The sequence below is a fragment of the Balaenoptera borealis genome, assembly GCF_965194805.1.
Source record: "Balaenoptera borealis genome assembly, chromosome: 6".
Taxonomy (NCBI): Eukaryota; Metazoa; Chordata; class Mammalia; order Artiodactyla; family Balaenopteridae; genus Balaenoptera; species Balaenoptera borealis.
Genome location: NC_138863.1, coordinates 31,885,538 through 31,905,421, shown reverse-complemented (window position 1 = coordinate 31,905,421; position 19,884 = coordinate 31,885,538). Strand labels below are relative to the sequence as shown.

Sequence of the window (19,884 nt, the reverse complement as noted above, 5' to 3'; positions counted from 1 at the left end):
TACAGTTCATGAGCTCCTTATTTGGATTGAAGAGGGAAAGGAAACCGACTCATGAAGGCTTCAACACTGCATGGGTGTAAATTAGCTAAAGTAATCCTCACAAGATCCCTGGAGAAGAGATACTGACGCCAGCATTTTACAGTTGAGGAAGCTGAGGTTTTAGGGGGTTTTATTACTTGCCCAATCCCACACAGCTAGTAAGTGGCAGAGTCAGGATTAGAACTGATGTTGAATTCCAAAATCCAGGCTCTTTTCAAATGACCATGTCTGAATTCTGGGGGTCTATCTGCAAAAGGAAAAGGGCAAAATGGAAAGTGAATGGGGACCAAAGTGCTAGAGAAGCAAAACGTGTTTCATGGGGGTTACACCTGGGTTTCGGAATAAGCAAATATTCTTATTTTGAATAACTGTTTCAAAACAAGTGTTTTAAAAGGCTTTTTGAAGGTGTTCATTATGAGATTAGCTCCAGCAGCTGAGAATTGTCACCGGAGAAAGAGGAAAACAGGAAATCGAAGACATTTAAAAGTGGACCATGGGTGGCAATCCACAGTTTACGCAGTAGCTGCTTTCCCAGGCACTGGCGCTGAAGTCCATGCAGCAACGTTGCTGGTTGGCCTTGGGTATTAGAGCTTCTCACTCAAAAATGGGGAAAATGGAAACCATTAATACAGCCAATGGGAAGATTCGATTCTCGCATAACCATAGCATGCTCCTTGTAAGTGGGGTCATTCCCCATTCAAAACAGGCTGGAGGTAAAAGAAAGTAATGACCAGTGGAAGTCAGCGGGAGTGACTTTGCATGTATACCTGTGACCCCTGGAATGGGGTTAGTTTCTAGAAGGATAATAATCAGCTTGGAATAGAAGGTGAATTTGGGGGATGGGGGAAAAGAGAAAGGACAGTCTCTGAGTTGGGGCTGAGGGGTGCTGGAAAATATCATTGAGTCCCTTTGAGGAGAACAAAAGAAAGAAATCAAAAGACAGAAGCCTGGAGTTCCCCCCAAATGGCAAATGAAGTAGACCAATATTCTGTGAACAAAATTGTCAAGGAAGACCCAATGCCACAGGCCACATAGAAGACTGAGAGAAGCCCAGGTCAGAAGCAGGGGATCATCCAGCTGAGACTGTGACTGAGGTAGCCATGTAGATGTAATTCCTACCAGAAGTCAAAGTGTGGGAACCACTGGGAAAAAACCCTTCCCTGCCAGGAATGAATATGAAAGGCAATGGTTCCACTCTGGATGGGTGGTGGTGGAGGCAGGTATGTGTGTGGGGCGGGGTGGGCACTGTGCAGGGGTGAAAGCTGATTATGGGGAACATCACAAAAGAACTGCTGAATGGAGCGCCTTAAGCCTGTGCGAAGCTAAGCACCCTGGACTGGCCTCGTGCCGATTTGAGAGCTCATGGTGTTTGTAATTTGTGCTTGAGGAGATGACTTAGGGAGGGCACGAGAGCTGTGTTCAAGACATGAAGGGCTGTCATGTGAAAGAGGAGCTAGATTTGCTTTGTGGGCTTCCTGGAGCACTCAGCCCTGGTGTTCCAGGGAGCACGTGATAGAAAAGAGGTTTAGCATGATTTTCCTTCTAATGTGTAGACTTGGATTCAGAGCCAGGGAGAGTGAATTCTAATGGGTCATATTGCAGATTGGTTTGGGGCAGGCCTGCTGGAGCCTCATCAACGTCAGCTGGTGGGGAAAGAAAACAATCAGGGGAAGTAGAATCCCGGACTCCACCCTCAGAAGCTTTCCTCTTGTATGGTGCTTTACATACACTGGGATCAAACTAGTCTGGATGAATCTGACCTTTGCCAACTGTCTTAACACTTTTGCCTTCATCAGTCACAGCTGTACTAATGCTGTCTAACTTGGCTGCCTAACCTATAAATTTTTTCAAATCAGACATCACTATGCCTAGTGAAACTGAGAGAATTATTTTATAATCTCACTCTCTGGAAACAAAATAGTCAATGGAAATTTTTAATAAAAAAAGAATGCGGTAGAAACACAAATTTAAGTCATAAATTGAAAACATGCAGCAAAATTTTTATCCACTAGACTCTACAATATTCTGTGACCATCTGTGGAAATATATAGGTATTAAATTAGATACGGGCTGGTTTTTCTATTTGCAGAACATAACAGAAACCTAACTGGAAAACCACACAGCAATAACATAAAACCAAATGTGATGTCTAGTCCCTTCAAGGTCAAAATGCATGTGCAAATGAGAAGAAAATTACATGCTTTGCCCTTGAACGAAAGGACCTCTGTTAATATTCTTATTAAATACTTCATGTTTCTAAGAGACGGTTAAGAAAGCAAATGTACCATCCACCCGGAGTCTAAATTATATTCAAAAGTGATGATAATAGAGACAAATGTGTAATATACAAGGTTGGTCTTACTTTGCTTGTATTCCATTGTTTGAATGTTTTCCTGTGCATAGATTTATAAGTCTATGTTCAGTTCCTTAAAAATACTGGTCACTGGCTTTTCCACAGAATCAAGAAAATGAGTGCAGAGAAATTGATCCATTTGACAAGAGAGCATATCAATATGTCCTGGCCTGAGGGCAGGAGGCTGGCCAAGGTGACCCCCTAAGGTCCTGTCCTGCGGAGTGAGGTACCAGATCTGTCCTTTGGAAGCCTGTCTCCAAGGAAACGTCTGTGGAGCCCTGAAAAGTGAATTGTCAAGGGTAAACGGACTAGTAGTCCTTGCTTGGAGCTAGGAGACCTCGTTCTGCTCTTGGCTCTGCCCCAGTGGGTTTGCAGTTGCCTGAAACCATTTATGGGTTAAACACCCTTTAAGAGCCACTCTGGTCTCTTCATTGATGGCGCTAGCCCCAGCTAAACTCCTATCCCCAGACTTATTCTTACACTGTCTTGTACTTATGTAATTTGTTATTATTTAATGCTCATAATTAAGTACCCATGCATTAATATTACCGTGTCCCCAAATACATAATGAATTCCCCAAGAGACTTTTACTTCATGGAGGCAGTGTGGGGTAATAGTTACAGCATGACCTCTGCTGCAAGGGGGTTGGGGCTAATCCTTCTCCATACTCTATGCTTCTGTTTCCTCTTCTGTAGGACGAGGTTGCAGATTGAATGAGTTGGTGTCTCTAAGGTGCTTTGCATGGGCCTGGCATGGGCTAAACGCTGTGTTGTGCAGCAATATACATAGTAACTGTATGACTACAGAATACTTGTATTATTTCTTCATGACCCCTTACAATACTTGGCACGGTGCCTGGCACAGGTCAGGTCTACATTTTTCCTGTTTGCCTTCCTTTCTTGCACCTTTCCTTCATTTCCCCTTCAGCAAATATTTGCTAGGCAGATAGAGCCTTTTAAATAAGACTGATACTGGTTAAAATGGACATGTGCATTAGTTTGGGTGACTGAATTCACTGTATCCCCTAGTTATTCTCCTCCAAATCTACTCTCCATGCTCTCCTACTCTGCTCTGTGTGGGGAAAGCTGACCTGAATGGACCACAACACCTGGCTTCCTTGCCCTCTGGAAATCACGATGGATGGAAGGCACCAGGAGGAGGTGGGCCTGGAGAGACGGTGACTGGGGTATTTCTTCCAGTCATCCCTGCTTTGACACAGCATCCAGGGCAGCAGTTGTATCCTTCCCTGACTTCACCTCTGGTTGGGTGGCTTCTTCTCCTCATTTCCTGCCCTCACTGAGCTCTGGTCACTACTTTTCCCTCTTCTCCTTAAGCTCTAGGGAAAATAAAGTATTTCTGTGGTTGTTGGTTGCTGAGGAATCTCAACAACCACTGTTTGCCCTTAACGCTGTCCACACCTCTGTAAGAAGTCCCTTTATTCAAGTTTCTTCAGTTGAACCATCTGAGATGAACTCTGCTTTGTGCTGAGATCCTAACTGATAAATCACAGATCCTTGGAAATGTCCTCTGTGTCTCTGGATCCCCATTTCCTTCTCTATAGTGGAAGGGGGCTGGTCAGACTCGCTACCTCCAAGGTCCCTTCTAGGTCTGAAAGCCTATGGAGCTAGCATTAGAATTCAGAGCGACCTTGAGAAGCTGCAGAGATTTTCAGATATAAACAAGGTGAATTTCCATTAAGAACAAGTGTAGAGGGGTGTGCTTGGGGAGGAAAAGCAAAATTATAGAAATGTCAGGTGATAAACGGCTGGCTGTGTGCAAGTGCATCAGCAAAAAGAAAGAAAGAAACAAGCAAAAAACTCCAGGATGAGTAAGCTGTGCTGTTGCTGCCCACATTGAGTAAATCTGGGGAATAGACACAGAGTGTGATCTGTAGGAAGTACAAGGCGGTCCGCTGGAGTTGCTTGTCACTGCACACGCTAGGCTAGGGTGTGGTGATTTGATTCGGCTCAGTAATTTAGAAGAGCTGAACTTAAGAGTAAAGAAACCCAGAGTTAGATTGAAAATGGTAACTGACTTCTACTAAGATCAATTTTTTCTTTCCTTCCTCCCTTCCTCCCTTTGTTAGAGCCTGAAGGTAGATCAAGGAGCAGTCATCATTCATATGAAGGGACATCTCAAGTCCCTGTGTCCGGGAAATGAACTATGTAGAACAAGTTGTATCTTGGCCAATTATGAGTGTAATCCTGGACATAAATTACAATGTACAGGGATTGGTGTGTTGTCATTGGTGGTGTCAGGGTCTTTTCACTCTGCCCAATTTTTTCCACTTTAACGGCTTGGACACTGAACAGTTACTGATACAGAGTAGGTTTTCAGTAAATATCTCTAGTAGAATGAGTGCCTGATTGAATATGAAAATGGGGCTATAATCATTCAATGGAGTTGAATGAAACTAAGACCAATATAAGAGGGAACTTCAAAGGCTTGTAGGGTCTTTATTTACTAGGTATAGACCTGCAACCTACTTCCCAGGAAATGATATAAGAATAAGCTGTAATCTAGAATTCTGCACATTTAAAGAACAAACCTCAAGCACAAGACTCCATTAATGGAGTTCTTCCAGTGGCTGGAAGAAGACCTGGCTTGTGGTCAATGCCAGAGGAGGCCTTGGGTAGCAGAAGAGCAGGCAGAAATTCACGTCTCCTTGGTGGATGACTTGGGAGTGTGTCACCCAGAGAAGGACCACCTAGGACTGTGTCTACATGTTTCTCAAACATTAGTTTCAAAGCAGAATATTCAGTCATTTTAGTTAGAAGAGGACACTTCAAATAGATCTGTTCCACATTGTGATGTTAAACTCTTTCCATTCCTTTTGGGTGGTAAAGACCTGAGTGTAGTGCTTATTTCCAAAGCATGTCTTTTCAAATTGCTCTCTTGGTTTCACAATTGGTTCACAAGGAGAAATTGGAAAGATGACAGACTCTCCTGAGAAAATACTGCTGGATTGTAAATAAAGACTGCTAGCTCTGAGTCCCAGACCCATCACTAATCAACCTGCCAGTTTCACACAAGCCACTTAACTTTTCCGGGCTTGAATTTTCTCACCACCTTCCACTTGAGGAACATATGTCTGTTTTAAAAGCATTTTCATGTACATAGCTGAAATGCAAGTAGTCAAAGAAAATGGTATTTCCTTTGATCATCATCACTACCCTAAGAAGTAAGCAGTGCCAAGCTGGTCATGGCTTAGAGACGAGAAGTTCAAGGTTTAAGGATGTTAATTAACTTAGTTAAGAAAAAGGCTCATATTAGCCCAGACCTTCATACAGGAAGTGTTTACTTGATCAATCATTTTCAGCTTCATTTTATTGTGGTGCTGACTTTGTGAGATATTTGATAAGGAACATAAATGTTAATATAGTTGCTGTCCTGTAAGTTTTAAAATAAGCAGGTAAAATTTATACAACATGGGCTGTGTTCTAGTTCCTTCTTGCTAGAACATTAATTTTTATTATTGAATGAAAAGAAAGTCATGTGATTTTTTAATAGATGCCCTTTTCTCCTCCCTCCCTCCCTCCTCCCCCCCTCCCCCCAAACCTCAGAGCTTTGCTTTCTGGAAAGAACTCAGTACATAGGCTCCATAACAAATTAGACTTGAGACCGCACACTTGGAACAGTCAGAATGGGTCTGGTGAGGTGTGCTAATCAAGAGAGGAAAGGAGCACAATTCATTTCTGAATTGGTTATCAAATTCTTCTTGTAAGTGACATGATTGAAACTGCCAATTGGTTTTGTAATCTGCTGAGTCCATATTTCTACATCTGTGAAAGCTCAGCAAACGAGCCCTTCTAGGCAAAGCAAGAGCGTTTCGCCAGCAAGAAATGTGATGAGGTGCTGCACCCTGTGGCCAACCATTTCTCAAGAGACCTCTTTCTGTTTCACCTATTGAATTCCTTTATGATTGACAGGCAGCTTCAACCATTACTCAGATTTTCCTTCATGTTATCTCCTTGGCCAATCTGGTCACCGCAATGCTTTTCAAAAACAGTCACATTATTATTATGGAATCATTCAACCCTAGAGCTTGGAGGGACTCAAGAGGTCATAAGTTCTCTTCTCCCAAGAGCAGTCATTAAGTTTTCACATGTCGAATCCTTATCAGGTGGACCCCACTGTCCTTCTCTTCATCTCTGTTGACATATTCCATCAGGAAGTTCTCTCCGATTTCTTTCCATACTGCCATTCAAAATTTTAGGCTCCCTGCACTACAAAATGGTGCCTTGAGTGATTTGTTTTACTACAAATTATGATAACGAAGATATTCATTTTCTTTGAGCTAGAGGGTTTGTTTTGCCATTTTTAGCATTATAAGATGAGCAGAAGCATTTTCATAAGGGCCAAGGCATCCTGAGAAGGTCTATCAATGTTTGAGCAATAAGAAATAGAAGCTAATCCACTTAGATTCAATCTCAGGATAGTCTACTACTCTTTTGGTAACTACATCTTTCATAAGGACATGCTGAGGAGTAGGATGTGTTTAATATTTGGGTAGGGGGCAAAGAGCATTAAGAAAAAATGGTATACGTTGAATTGTTTTCTTCTGGGTGTTTTTCTTCCTTCCAGACGTTATAAGTTTGTTTCAAAGACACACTTCTCATATAACAGAACAGCTACAGCTACATGAATAAACACATTGTCCATCTGAAAGAACACTATTCAGACTGCTGGAAACAGAGCCGAGTTAAACAATAGGTGCACAGAACCAGGAGAGTGGCATTTTGCCACTTAATGAATTACAAGAAACAGATGTGAGTTTTTTAAAAGGACGCATAGCCTGAACTTGGCCAACTTATCAAGAATTAGCAAAAGGACTTCAGATTCATGATTTAGAGAAAAGCCATTGACTCATCTGTGTATACACATGCCTTTGATGATCCCATCATATGATTTGATGGCTTTTCTCATTCAAAGGCCCTCTTATTATTAGAGATACTTAATGCTTTTGCTGGGTTGGGGTTGGGAATATAGGGAATTTATTTAGCATCCATTTACTGTCACCATATTACACCATAACATCATTTTCCACACATGGAATTTACTAACCATTTCCTTAGAACATAGTAGAGTGGGAGGTGCTGTTTATTAGAGGAGGTTAATATTTATAAGCTTCCTGAGGTCAAGCCTATGCCTTGCATTTCTGCTGTATCTCCTAGAGTACCTAGCACAGTGCTACCAGGGCAAGTACACATCATGCTTAATAAGAACACGTTGCACAAACATATTCTTGGTAGCAACTCTCCTTGAAGCTTGCACAGAATCTGATCATTTACCTCCACACAGCCATTAAGTTAAGACAGATCTGGGAAGGACAGAGAAGCAGCAAAGGCATGAGATGTTGTGAGATGAAAGAGAAGAGCTGAGATGGGGGCTGGCGGGGTGAGGACTGTTGAGAGGAGTGAACAGGAGGAGATCATTTGGTAATTTGTGGCTGCTTAAGAAGTCAGAATTAAGTAAATGTTTTCAGCCCTAAACTACTGTATCTAGTCCAAGTCCAGAGCTATCAGGTGAACTGCTGTGATTTTGAGATCAGGAAAGGCTGAGGGATAGGTCACGCAAAAAGAATACTGTTGAACATTTGTCAAAAATGGATTGGGCTGCCTGTTGGCTGGAACCCTTGGAAACCTGTGAAAAGCTGGACTGGGAACCTATGGGATATCTATTCATTGTCTTAGCAGCCATTTTTGAGTAATAGCTTGATTGTGTAGTCACTCTGGAGCTGTGATATCTGCCCCAACTTTACAAATTTTCTGTTTGTCCTAACAACTTTTGACTGGGAATTATAACCTCCTTTCTATGGGGTTATGCTGTCATAACCCTTGGTAGTCTGTTTGGCTTCAAGTCCTAGTACTTGAGAAGAGGGCAAAGTGGGAGGACAGGAAATCTCAATGTTGTTGAGATTTAGCCATGCTCTGAGATTCCCCAGTGCAGCTTCTCCAGCAGAGTTACACCTGAAAAATCTGCTTCAGCCATCCCTCATTGATTATGTATCTAGTTGAAGAGCCCCGAACTGTCTCTGTACAGCTGCAGAATCAACATTCTCTCCTGCTGCTGGTAGGTTGGCAGAAAGGACTCTCTCAGACTGAGAATGGAGGGATGGCTTCTGGGTCAATGGGGCTAAGCTTAGATTCAGTTATGATGCCTCTGTGTGTCTTATTGACTGTGTGATAAGGAAACTCTAAGTGAGGTGGGTGATCACAAAGGTTGCCCTGTCCAAGGAACTACAGGAAAAATGATGGTGGACTCAGCACTCTAAGAGAAGACCCTGACAAAGACTATGTAATTAACCTACAGGTTCTAGAATTATCAGGATGTATCCAATGAAAATGACATTTCTATAACATTGGCAAGTGATACCTTTGTGTTTGTGTGTGTTCAGGAAACACCCTTCAGAGTCTTCAGGGATAATAATTACAAATATTTAGAGCTGGCTATGCACCCAAACTGTTTTAAACCCTTAAAGTTGAATTATTTAGTTTATCTTCCTGTGATGAGGTAGGAACTATTATTACCTTCATCCATAAGATTAGAATTGGGGAGCAGGCATCACACAGACAGTGAAGACCTGTGTGACTGTGTGGGGTTTAGGGAAGGGGGAGTATTTCAAGTGACCTAACTAAGCTTGTGGAAGAGTATCTAGGCTAAGTAGGCTGAGAATGTTTCTATCCTTGCCTATAACCTAGATTCAGGTTTCTGACTTGTTAGAAAATCTTGGGTCTGTGGCTTTTCCTTTTATAGTTGCTGTCTTGAAAACGTAGAGATGAGATTCTTGTCAGTTATTTAGTGTCTGCAGAGTCCTTGGCATTCCTCTAGATGTGGATAGTAAAAATTGATCTTACCACTTCATTCTTTTTGCTTCGGGTTTAATGTGTACAGTACCCAGTAAAATCATCTGGGCAGTGAGCTAAATAGAGCTATGATGGAAAACGTCAGTAAGGAAGTCATTCTTATCAGGCGTAAGATTGACATTGAAATAAGAACCAGGATCACAATCCTGCCATTTGTGATTGAGCAATAAAATCATATCTCTTCCCTGTTTTCTTATATACTTAAATTTCCAAACCCCGTTTTAAAAATAATCTTTTTTAAGAGAAAGAAAGCAACAAAACAGGATTCGTGGGTGGTAAGTTAGTACTTTTGAGCAGTCACTGTTAAAGTGAGATGTGAAATCATGTCACTTTCAGATGAGAAGAAATGCAGAAGCTGTTGTTTGAAGTGTGTCTTAGCCAGTGGGAGAGAGACCTCTGCAGCAACAAACAGAATCCTATACGGCTGCCTCTCAGAGGGAGACTGATGCCTTCGCTAGGGTTTATCCTGTACTTCCAGTAAGGAGTGGTTATTATTCATCTATTTCTTAATATAATACCTCCCCTTCCAAATTATCAAAAGGGAGAGGTTTAGGAATATTTTTAGCAGCACGAACTATAATGTTAAAAATAATGAGGACCTAGGGCTGTTGAAAGGCTATATTCAATTTCAGTTAACACCCGGGCATGGCTGGTTATAGCACAGCTGCCAGAGGTGAACTTCACACTTCAAAACATAGCATCCCAGATTTCACAGTGGCCCTGGAGCTTCAAAACTCTTAACGCCTTTACAGTCCTTGTAAAAGCACGTATGGCAGCTGTCTGCCTTCCAGGGTCAGCTCTCTGGTGGAAAGGATGGAATTCTTGCAGGCTGGATCTTTGGAGTAATCTGAGGAAATGGAATCTGGTAAAAGCTATTGTTAAGGGCCCTGTCTTAGGTCACATTTTACTGATTCAGATAGTTTTCTGCCTTTCGCTATTCAAACTAGCACACTAAAATAAAGAAAGGGAGTTGTTTCAGTGTTTCATTAAATATGCGGGTCATTCAGACAACCAGCCAGCCAGCAAATGGTATTCACCGAGACTGCTGTATGCCATGCATGGCTCCAGATCCTTCAAGGATGCTTAGCTCCCAAGAAATACTGAGTGAATAGTATTTTAGATTCCCTAGTATTTTGAAGTGTCGATGCCTACTGGAGTTGATCACGCAAGGCAATGCAACACCTTATGGATGGAGAGCAGTTATGAATTTTAGGGAGGGATAATATATATTTTAGTTCATTTTCTTAATTTTAGTAACTCAATTTCAGATTTTGATTTCTGACTGCAAGCTTCATTCTGCTAGGCTAGTGGAAAGAAATCTTAACCTCAGTCCCTCCTGGGGTTTCCCCATCTCTCCCCAGGATTGTGTCACACTTCTGGATCTTGTGCAATATTAAGACCCCGGGGTAGGCTGATATCAGGTCTTTCCACACCTGTCCAGTTTCTTTCTTTCTTTTTGTTTTTTGTCTTCTTCGCCCTTCAGGTACGGTGGGTCTCAGCCACAGCCATGCGCAGCTTGGGCAGGGGGGGTCTTGGGTGAGGCTGCTTCTGGTCTCATTGGCCTGTGTGTACCCTATAGCCATTCCCAGCCTTCTCTGTGGTATCGGTGTTTTCCAGGTGGTGTCTCCAGGGAACGAGGCACAGGTACCCTCTGCCCCCTGACCTATCTCTCTCTCTCTCCCCCGACCTCTGGGGGAGTCTCTTCCGGGGCTGAGGGAAATCCTCAGTTCACGCTTCTTTGAGAGCCTCCTGTACTCTGAGGACTTTTGTTTAAAAAAAAGCAGAAAGACCAATGGGAGTAGTTCTGCCTTTTTCTCTGGCACATTCTTTCCTTGAGGCAAATAAGAGCAGAAGCAAGTTATGAGAACATGGCGGTGGGGGGTGGGGGGTGGGGCGTGGAGGGAGTAGAGAGAAGAAGTGAAAGGGAATAAATTACTATTTCAAAATATTATTCTTTAAAAACCCTATGAATGTAAATGTACACATTCATCAAAATGGCAGGGGATGTAAAAGGAGAGGAAAAGGGCCCTAGGAAGAAATAATCCAACTCACAGGGGATTGAGGGGGGGTTCTCCACGTGTTAAGACATAGCTGCACATGTTCAATGGTACCTTTTAAAATCGGATGACATACAAATGGGTCATTCTTAAAAATGACTGTTTAATATGGGATGACCCCATGGTATAGCGGGGAATCATCAAATGGCCTGTGGGACAGTTGTAATGTAGGAAGACTCTGGGGGAGAGGAATGAGTAAGTAGAAGGAAGAGAGAGAAAATGTCTCTAAAATCATTTCTCCTACTATTTTGTGAAGATAGAACCACTGTCTCAAAGAGTATTAGTGCTAGGAAAGATTGTTGGAGAGCCTATAGTTTTATCACTTAATTTTCTAAAGGATGGAAAGCTAATAACATTTGCTCCAAGTTTTCTAGTCCACGGCAAGAAAGGAACTAATCCTAAGTCTTTGGGTCCTTGTTCTTTGTGCTCTCCAGGACATTCTTATGTATCGCAAAGGTATTTAACAATTAAGTTACTTTAAGGGTAAGAACAAACTGAACAAGAACATCTCCATCAATGCCAATACAATATTATTTGAGTGGATTTCAAGACAAAACCCTTTGTCAATATAACTGTTCCTGGTAGTTTATTTCCAGGAACTGAAGGTGTCATCTAAGGACTTGGATTGCATGCAGTGAATCATCATTGTGTTCTCAGACTCAGAAGCCCAGGCCAGCTGCATAGCCAGATGGCCCTCTGGCCCCAGGGGGCCTATCCTGCTGGCCTGAGAACTGGAAGCAGAGCAGAGCAGAGAGAGAGAGAGAGGGAGAGAGAAAGAGAAAGAGAAATTATAGCCAGTGGCTGCTGCAACTCCAGCTGTTGATACGATTCCAGACATGAGCACAATGATGATTTGGCTGCCAAAAGAATAGCACATATTCTAGCCAGAGAGAGAACTGCCAAGGATCTGGATGATTTGCTTCAATAAATGTGTGTTGTCTCATGAGCATCCAGTAGAGGAGTGCAGCTCCGTTTACTTTTGTTCTTCAGTATTATTTGAAGGAATGTATGTTGTGATTTTGTTATGACTTTGCTACTCAAAGTATCGTTCCCAGCAGCATCGGTGCCACTGGGAGCAGGTTAGAAATGCAGACTCTTAGTCCCCACTCCAAACCCAGTGACTCAGATTTTGCATTTTTAACAAGATCCCCAGGTGATTCGCAGGCACCTTGGGATTAAAAAAGCACTTTAGGTGGCAAATAAAGGCAGGTCTTAATACTGGGCCAATAGGATTGGGTAGCAAACTTGACTGTAGGCAGCCTTGGGGGTGCAAAGAAGACCAGATTGAGATACGAGACCTGGTTCTAGACCCAGTTCTGCCATTTTCCTTCAGTGTGATCCTGAGCAAATCACTCCCTCTCCTTAGGTATTGATTTCCTCTTCTTTAAAATGGGAGACTAACATCTGACTTGTTTACCCTAGGACTGTGGTGAGGATGGAATGAGATACTGTCAAGAAACTGATCTGTAAAGTAGAATGCACTTTTCAAACGCTAGAGCATGAAGACTGTTGTAGTTGTTCAGATCTACCTAAAATGGAATTTGGGCTTTTTTGACTTTTGAAATGAGTCATAGCATGTCTAAGTCAATTATGAAGAAAATGTACGTGACAGGCAAGAGCAGCTCATGAACGAAGGAAATATCTCCTCTGAGCCGCTTTCCTCTGAGATGAACATAGAATTCTGACTCGTAAAAATGGCTACAGTCAGGCACTATTCATGAAGTTAGCAGTGGTTCTCAGCCTGAGCTGTTCATTACAATCATCGTCTCAGGGGATCCTTTAAAAACTATCGTTGCTTGGGTTCCAGCTCAAATCATTTGAATCAGAACCACCAGGGCTTGGACACAGGCATTCGTTTTTAAAAAGCTCCCCTGGTGATTGTAATGTGTAGCCAGGGTTGAGAACCACAGATAAAGGGCTCGATGAGAACAAGCTGCTATGTGCAACTGAATATTTCTTGTCATGGCCAATTGGGGAATAAAACTAGGGCAGGGAAATCCTTCTGTGTTTTTTTTCCTCCTGCTTCCAGAATCCCTCTTAAAGGAATTCATTTTCAAATGTGAACTTGGATGACTGAGGAAGAAGACAACAATCTCATTTCGCAGCACCAGAAACACTGAACATAAAGAATTCTTTCGGTGATCTATTGTGATGTGATAGGGTCAAGTGGGGCACCACCGTTCTGGTTTATTAGGCTTTAGAAATGGGACTTGTCAAAAGAGGGATGCTGAGAACTAAGGAATGGGCACTCAAACTCAGAGGGAACTCAGGCAAAAAAAAAAAAAAAAAAAAAGTATTGGTCAGGGAAAGGCTGATGGCTATGAATCAGGAAGACTCAGGAACTTGGAGATTGCCCAGCAAGAACTGGGACAGGCACAGTTAGTCACTTTGGAGCCAGGTGAGCTTTCTGAGACCCTGTGTCTTTGCTCTGGGTCACTGAGGCTGGGGACTCTCTTACTGCTTTCTGGTCCCTCTGCTTCAAGGACCACCCCTTTTCTGATCAGGGCTCTGGCTTAGCTGAGGATGTGATCCACCTTTCTCACACCATTCCTGAGGAATCTGAGCAGAAAGCCTCCGTCTTTCTAGTATAAGCAAGTTCCCTAAAATGAGAGTAGTCTGCCAAGAGGAGGAACCAGATGGCAGTGGTTACATTCTCCCCAGTACCTAGAATGCTCTGTGTTCCGAACCATGATACACGAGGACGTTGGCTGTGGGAAAAGCGTCCCTGTCTCATGTGGACACAGGGATTTGCTGCCTCAATTTCCTTTTCCTGAACAGCCTTTTCCTATATCCCTCCAAATACCTGATGACCCAATGTCTTCTTGGCCACCTTTGTTAATGGACATGTTTGTCTTTCTGGCAGAAAACGCCATGCCCTCGCCCATCATCTGAACTTTGCTGGTCAAGAATCAGATACCTCCTCTTGTCCCTTTCAGAACTGATGTGGACTCAGGAAGCGAACCTGCTGGACTTAGACTGTCCAAAGCAGAGGCTGCACATAACTCCCTTCCTGTGAAGGGTTATGGACTCAGCCTCTCTTATATGTCTTTCCTCATCAGACCGTCTCTCACTGGCTACAATGAAAACACCTGGGATTTGGGACCAACACTGATTTTCAAGTCCTCTTTAATGGAGCACATTTATTAGTAAAGCAAAAGAGAGCTATAGCTTTATTTTCTCTGTACTTTTTATCCTGGGGCGGGGGGGAAAGAAAACTTGATAGATCAGCAGCTATTTTAGGGGTTGTTAGAAAATGTAGGATATCATTAGCACAAGATTACTTACAAATGTGCATATTGTCTGTTATTATTTACAAAATGTCTGGCACTTTCCTGGCGTCCAGGAGACTTAAAAAGTTGTAGGGGAAAAGAGAAACAAATGAAAAGAAACAAATGTCTTTTTAAGGTTCCTGTATTTTTTTCTCCCTCTCCTGTCCCCTGTCTCAATTCTGAAGAAATGGTAACTGAAGGAGCAAACCCTCTGGAGTCAAAAGGTCGGCCTTATCCACCAGCCAGGACTCAAACTTACTGCTCGACAGTTTTATTCATTTCTTTGAGTCCCACTTTCCTTTTGTGAGGTTTCCATGTACTAATGTTTTTGGTCTTGCCAGTAGTTTTAAGTATTTTAAGCAGTCGAAACACAATAGTTTTTTTTCTCATATACAATTTATACAATCATGTCTCCAAACACCATAGCATTTAATTCTTGTTAAAAAACAAACAAACAACCCCCCCCCCCAGAAAACCCTAAACCCTTATTCCCTGAGGTTAAAATATATAGTATATCAATTTTAATGGAATAATCTGGCTTGGAAACTATCAACTAAAATTTATGCACTTCCCCCCAACCCCTACCATTCTCTTGCCCTTACTTAGGGCCTGTGGTTAGCTCCTGTGGGTCTCAGGAGCTGTGTGCCAGTTATGGTGGTGACGAGATTGCTCTGGAGGAGAGACTCTTGAGAAACGAACACTGCTGAGCTGATAATAACTCAGTTCCTTGGTAATGGCCTGGACAGTAAGCAGATACTGGGCATTTTTACTTCTGTCTCTTTCATTTCATTTACAGCCCAGCTCCAGATATGTTGCTTCCAATCTTTGACCCTTTGCCACAGTACTGAAGGGGGTCAGGCAAACAAGGGGCCATTTCTGGGGGCCTGGAAAATCAGATACCCTTTCTCCCCCTTTTTTCTGATGTGGCAGAAGGTGAAGAGTTGAATTCTCAGATAGGATGGGGGGCACATGCACCTTTCTGGGGAAGTTTCCAGGTGCATTTTTTAGTAGGAAGATTGTCAGCCTAGAAGGGTGTAACCAGATTTGATCTCCAAAGTATGGTAATTAACCGACCTCTCTTTAATTTTTTAAAAACAGGATATTGCTGCTCAGGTGTGTAACACTTGTGGTCTTATTGGGTGTTCTCCCTAACATCAGTGCTGGCATGAGCCATAGAATCACATCCTCAAACAATGGCCAAGCCTCTTTCCTGACTCCGATTGGATTCTTTATGCCATGTAATCTGTTTGATGGCCTGAAAATTCACTAAATTTGCAGCCTAGGCAATGAAATTGCAAACTGTACTTTACCTAAAAATAATTCCTGTTCATCACTCAAAAGGTTCAGAGGAAATTTTATTGAAGGCCATGAATAGAACCTTCATTTTCATGGGGCCCCTCTTGATTTCTTTAAATAGTAAGTTCTTCATCTGTCTTTCACTTCCCATTAGAAAGTGCTGACATTTCTTCTAATTTTTGGTAAACCTATTACTCTATGTGGCTTCTATAGATCGCCTTCTTATTTTTTCTTCCTGTTATTTTGATTTTTGAACATTTACAGGGTGTTAGGTGTCAATGATAATTAACCCCAACCATAGGCCTTTAATCTTTTCATAATGGGGCCCTAAGATCTTTATAACTACGAGCAGAGAGCTCTGTAACTGGCCAAAATTTCAATCAGTAAGGAAGAGCCCCTTCCCCCACTCTATTTTCTGTTATGACTTTTTCCCCTCCCTGCTCCACTGCACTGGTGAGCACAAGAGTCTGGAGGAATGATAAGTGCCTCCTTCTCATCAAAACTGGGGGACCCTTGCTTTCTAGAAAAACCACAGAGACACAGTGCTATTCTCATAACACTCTCTGCCTTTCCAAAATTCCCTCTATGATTTGTGTAAATTTCTCTAAGCTATATCATACCTTTTTATTCTTTTTTCCATTTCATTTTAAATGTCAGGATTGACATTTCAAATTCGACTGTAAATGGGGTTTATCCATCTTCTTCCCCAAATCCAAAAGAACAGGCTCAGAAAGGAGGCCTTGGTACCTCTTCTTTTCCTGGCACTGCAATCCTCCATAGCTTCTAAGCCAGGGACACTTGTCAAAGATAGATGTGTTAGGGGCTGTATGTACAACTCTGCCTCCCTTTTACCCAGACCCAGAAACCCAGTGATGACAGATTGCGATGGTTAATTTTGGGTCAATCAGACCGGACCACGGAGTGCCCAGATATTTGGTCAAACTTTACTCTGGGTGTGTGTGAGGGTGTTTCTGGATGTAACTGACATTTAAATTGGTAGGCTGAGTAAAGCAGATTGCCCTCTCTAATGTGGGTGGGCCTCATCCAATCAGTTGAAGACCTGCATAGAACAAAATGGCTGACCCTCCTGTGAAGAAGAAGTAACTCCTCCTGCCTGATTGCCGTTGAATTGTGACAGTGTTTTTTTTCCTGCCTTCAGACTCGAAATGAAACATTGGTTCTTCCTGGGTCTCCAGCCTGCCCACATTTGGGCTAGAAATACACATTTGTTCTTCTGGGTCTCCAGCTTGCTGTTGGCAGATCCTGGGACTTGTCAGCCTCCAGACTGGCATGAGTCAACTCCTTATAATCTTTCTCTCTCATCCTATTGGTTATATTTCTCTGAAGAACACTGACTAATACACAGATGTAATGATTTTATGCCTGGATATAACAAAATCTCTTGATGTTCAAAGGGAAATCTTGATTTCTAGGTTTTCATGAAAAACACTTTTGGGAGACCATGTATCCTAGTGTGTAGACTTTAGATCACTTGTTTCAGTATCTAGACTTGGATTTGAGACCCAGTGTCTAATTCCATCTCTGCCACCAAGTAGCTGTGTAATTAGGGACAAATTACTTCTCTTTGAGCTCCATTTTCTCATCCACGGAATGAAGGAATTGTGGTAGATTATCCCTAATGTCTCTTTTGCCTCTAAAATCTTATGGTTTTAAAAACTAAAATAATTAATACTCATTCAGACACCTTTATATTTGAAATCTGAGAGGGAGTTGAAGAGGATCAAGGGAAGGACAGGGTATTCAGGGATCTGAGGAAACATGTTCTGCGATCTTCTCTTCCCACCTATTCTCTTTTTCCTCCTCTCATCTGCCCTGGACTCATTACCATCTGGATCAATTAGAATTTGGGCTTTGGGTTATAGGTAACTGAAAATACTGATTCACATTAGCTTCAACGGTGATGAAAGTTATTACCCCACATAGCAATAAGTTCAGAGGTGGGATGGGCTTGAGGTGGAATGCAATTAAGGGTCTGGTTTCACTTCCCTGTGGCCCCCTGACTCTGCTTCCTCTTTGTGTTAGTTCATATGGCAAGATGGCTGAAGTAGTTTCTTGGGGGCCAGAGAGATGAGGAGACTTCTCTCCAGAGCCTTCAACAGATTTTCCCTTATATCTATATTGGCTAGAATTAGATCACATGCCCTCTTCTAAAGCAGCAACTGATAAGGGGAATGAAGCTATTATGACAGGCTTGACAAGGAATTGGCAAACTATAACCTATGAGTCAAATCCAGCCTGTGGCCTGTGTTTGAATGACGCATGACCTAAAAAAAGGTTTTTACATTTGTAAAGGGTTATAAAAAACAAAACCAAAAACCAAAGACTATGTGACAGACACTTAGGTAGCTGAAACTCTAAAATATTTATTATCTGGCTCTTATAATAAAAGTTTGCTGGTCCTTAGCTTAGATGAGTCAAGATCTAGTTCTAGAGCTGAGAATGGGGTCAACATTCCCCTGAGTTGCCTGAAGGGCAGGGCTGGACATCTGAATAAAAGCTGAGTTCTGTTAGAAGGAAGAGGGGGAAATGGAGGTTGGTTGTGTAGGCAGCCAATTGGGTGCACAGCACTACCTCTACTTAGCCTCTCCACTCCTCTTGGATGCAGGAGATAGGTCTCCACTGCCAAATGGAAGCATTAGCAATGAGCTGTCAAATACAAGCTCTGAAGAGAATTTAGGTTCCCCGATGGAAAGTATTTTCTCTCCTGAATGTTCTGTTTCTCTGCTTAGCAACAGATTTTCAGGTAATAGTCAGCTCTTCTCTTTCTTCCGGAGATCTGCACAGAGTATTTTTAGACCACAGACACAGACATGCTGTCTCAGACACACATTCACACACTGACGTAGAAAGACATATGCAGAGACACCCACCTTGAGCTGCTCACTCAGAGAACATTCGACAAACATCCAGGAAGTTAAACGTGTACACACTGTTAGAATGGTTTTTAAAGGGAAAAGCTAATTGTAGTTCCTGGTTCAGTTTTGGGTAAACACAGGTTGTATTAGGACTAAGTGAGCCTGCATATAACTGATAATATTTCTAACTAGATACATGTGCTCTTTTCTGGGTCCTGAAGTATCCCACTGAGTGTAATTGGTTGTTAAGTATACCCCAAAGCCAAGAAGATCCTGTAATCACCCTTTGAAAGTGCTGGTCTTCGAGCATTGTTTACGACCCTAGAAGAGTTGGTATTGGGGATTAGCATTCACAGACATGAAGAGCTGAATACTAATGAGCACTCATTTTCTTTAAGCCTATTATTGACTTTGTCATATCAGCTCGTGTTCTGCAGTGCTATAAATTCTTAATACCAACTGAGGACATTGTTATTACAGCCTCTGCATACTGGCCAAGAACAGTGAGGGTGAAACAGTCTGACTGTGCCACCAGAAATTCATAGTTGAAATTTATTCTGCATATGCTCAGCATGTTGAGTGAGGGTATGGCTTTCCTTGCCCTCTACTAAGACTCTCAAGGGGAAAGTAAATATTAAGTGCTTTAAAAAGATTATTGATAAAGCAAAGCAGCTTCTAGTTACTTATTTATTCACTCAACAACTATGTGTTTGCTGCACTGAGATGTAGCCGGTCGAGTTCTAGGCTCTGAAGATGCACCAGGAAAGAAGCAGACAAGGATTCCTGCCCTCATAGGGCTTATACTCTAGTAGGCTGGAGAGAAAGTTTAGGAGTTGCAGTATCTATATGGTATTTAAAGCTATGACACTGGATAAGATCACCAAGAAAGTGAATGCAGATAGAAAAGAGATTTCCAAGGATATCTCTAATAATTATTAAAGGAACACTCTAATAATATGTGGTAAGAGAGATGAGGAAGAGACAGACACAGAGCAGCTGGTGAGGATGGAGGAAGTCCAAGACAGGGAGGTGTTCTGTAAACTAAGTGACGTTTTTCAAAGAGGGGAATATACACTGATATTCTGATGCTGAGAATTAACCATAGAATTTCATTATGCGGAGGTCATT

The 19,884-nt window shown here is 42.2% G+C and overlaps 1 long non-coding RNA gene across 1 annotated transcript in view; it reads left to right on the top strand.

The window, feature by feature from the left end:
- LOC309631132 overlaps window positions 1-19,884 on the top strand; it is a 372,959-nt gene that overhangs the window by 213,492 nt on the left and 139,583 nt on the right. The window lies entirely within an intron of this gene.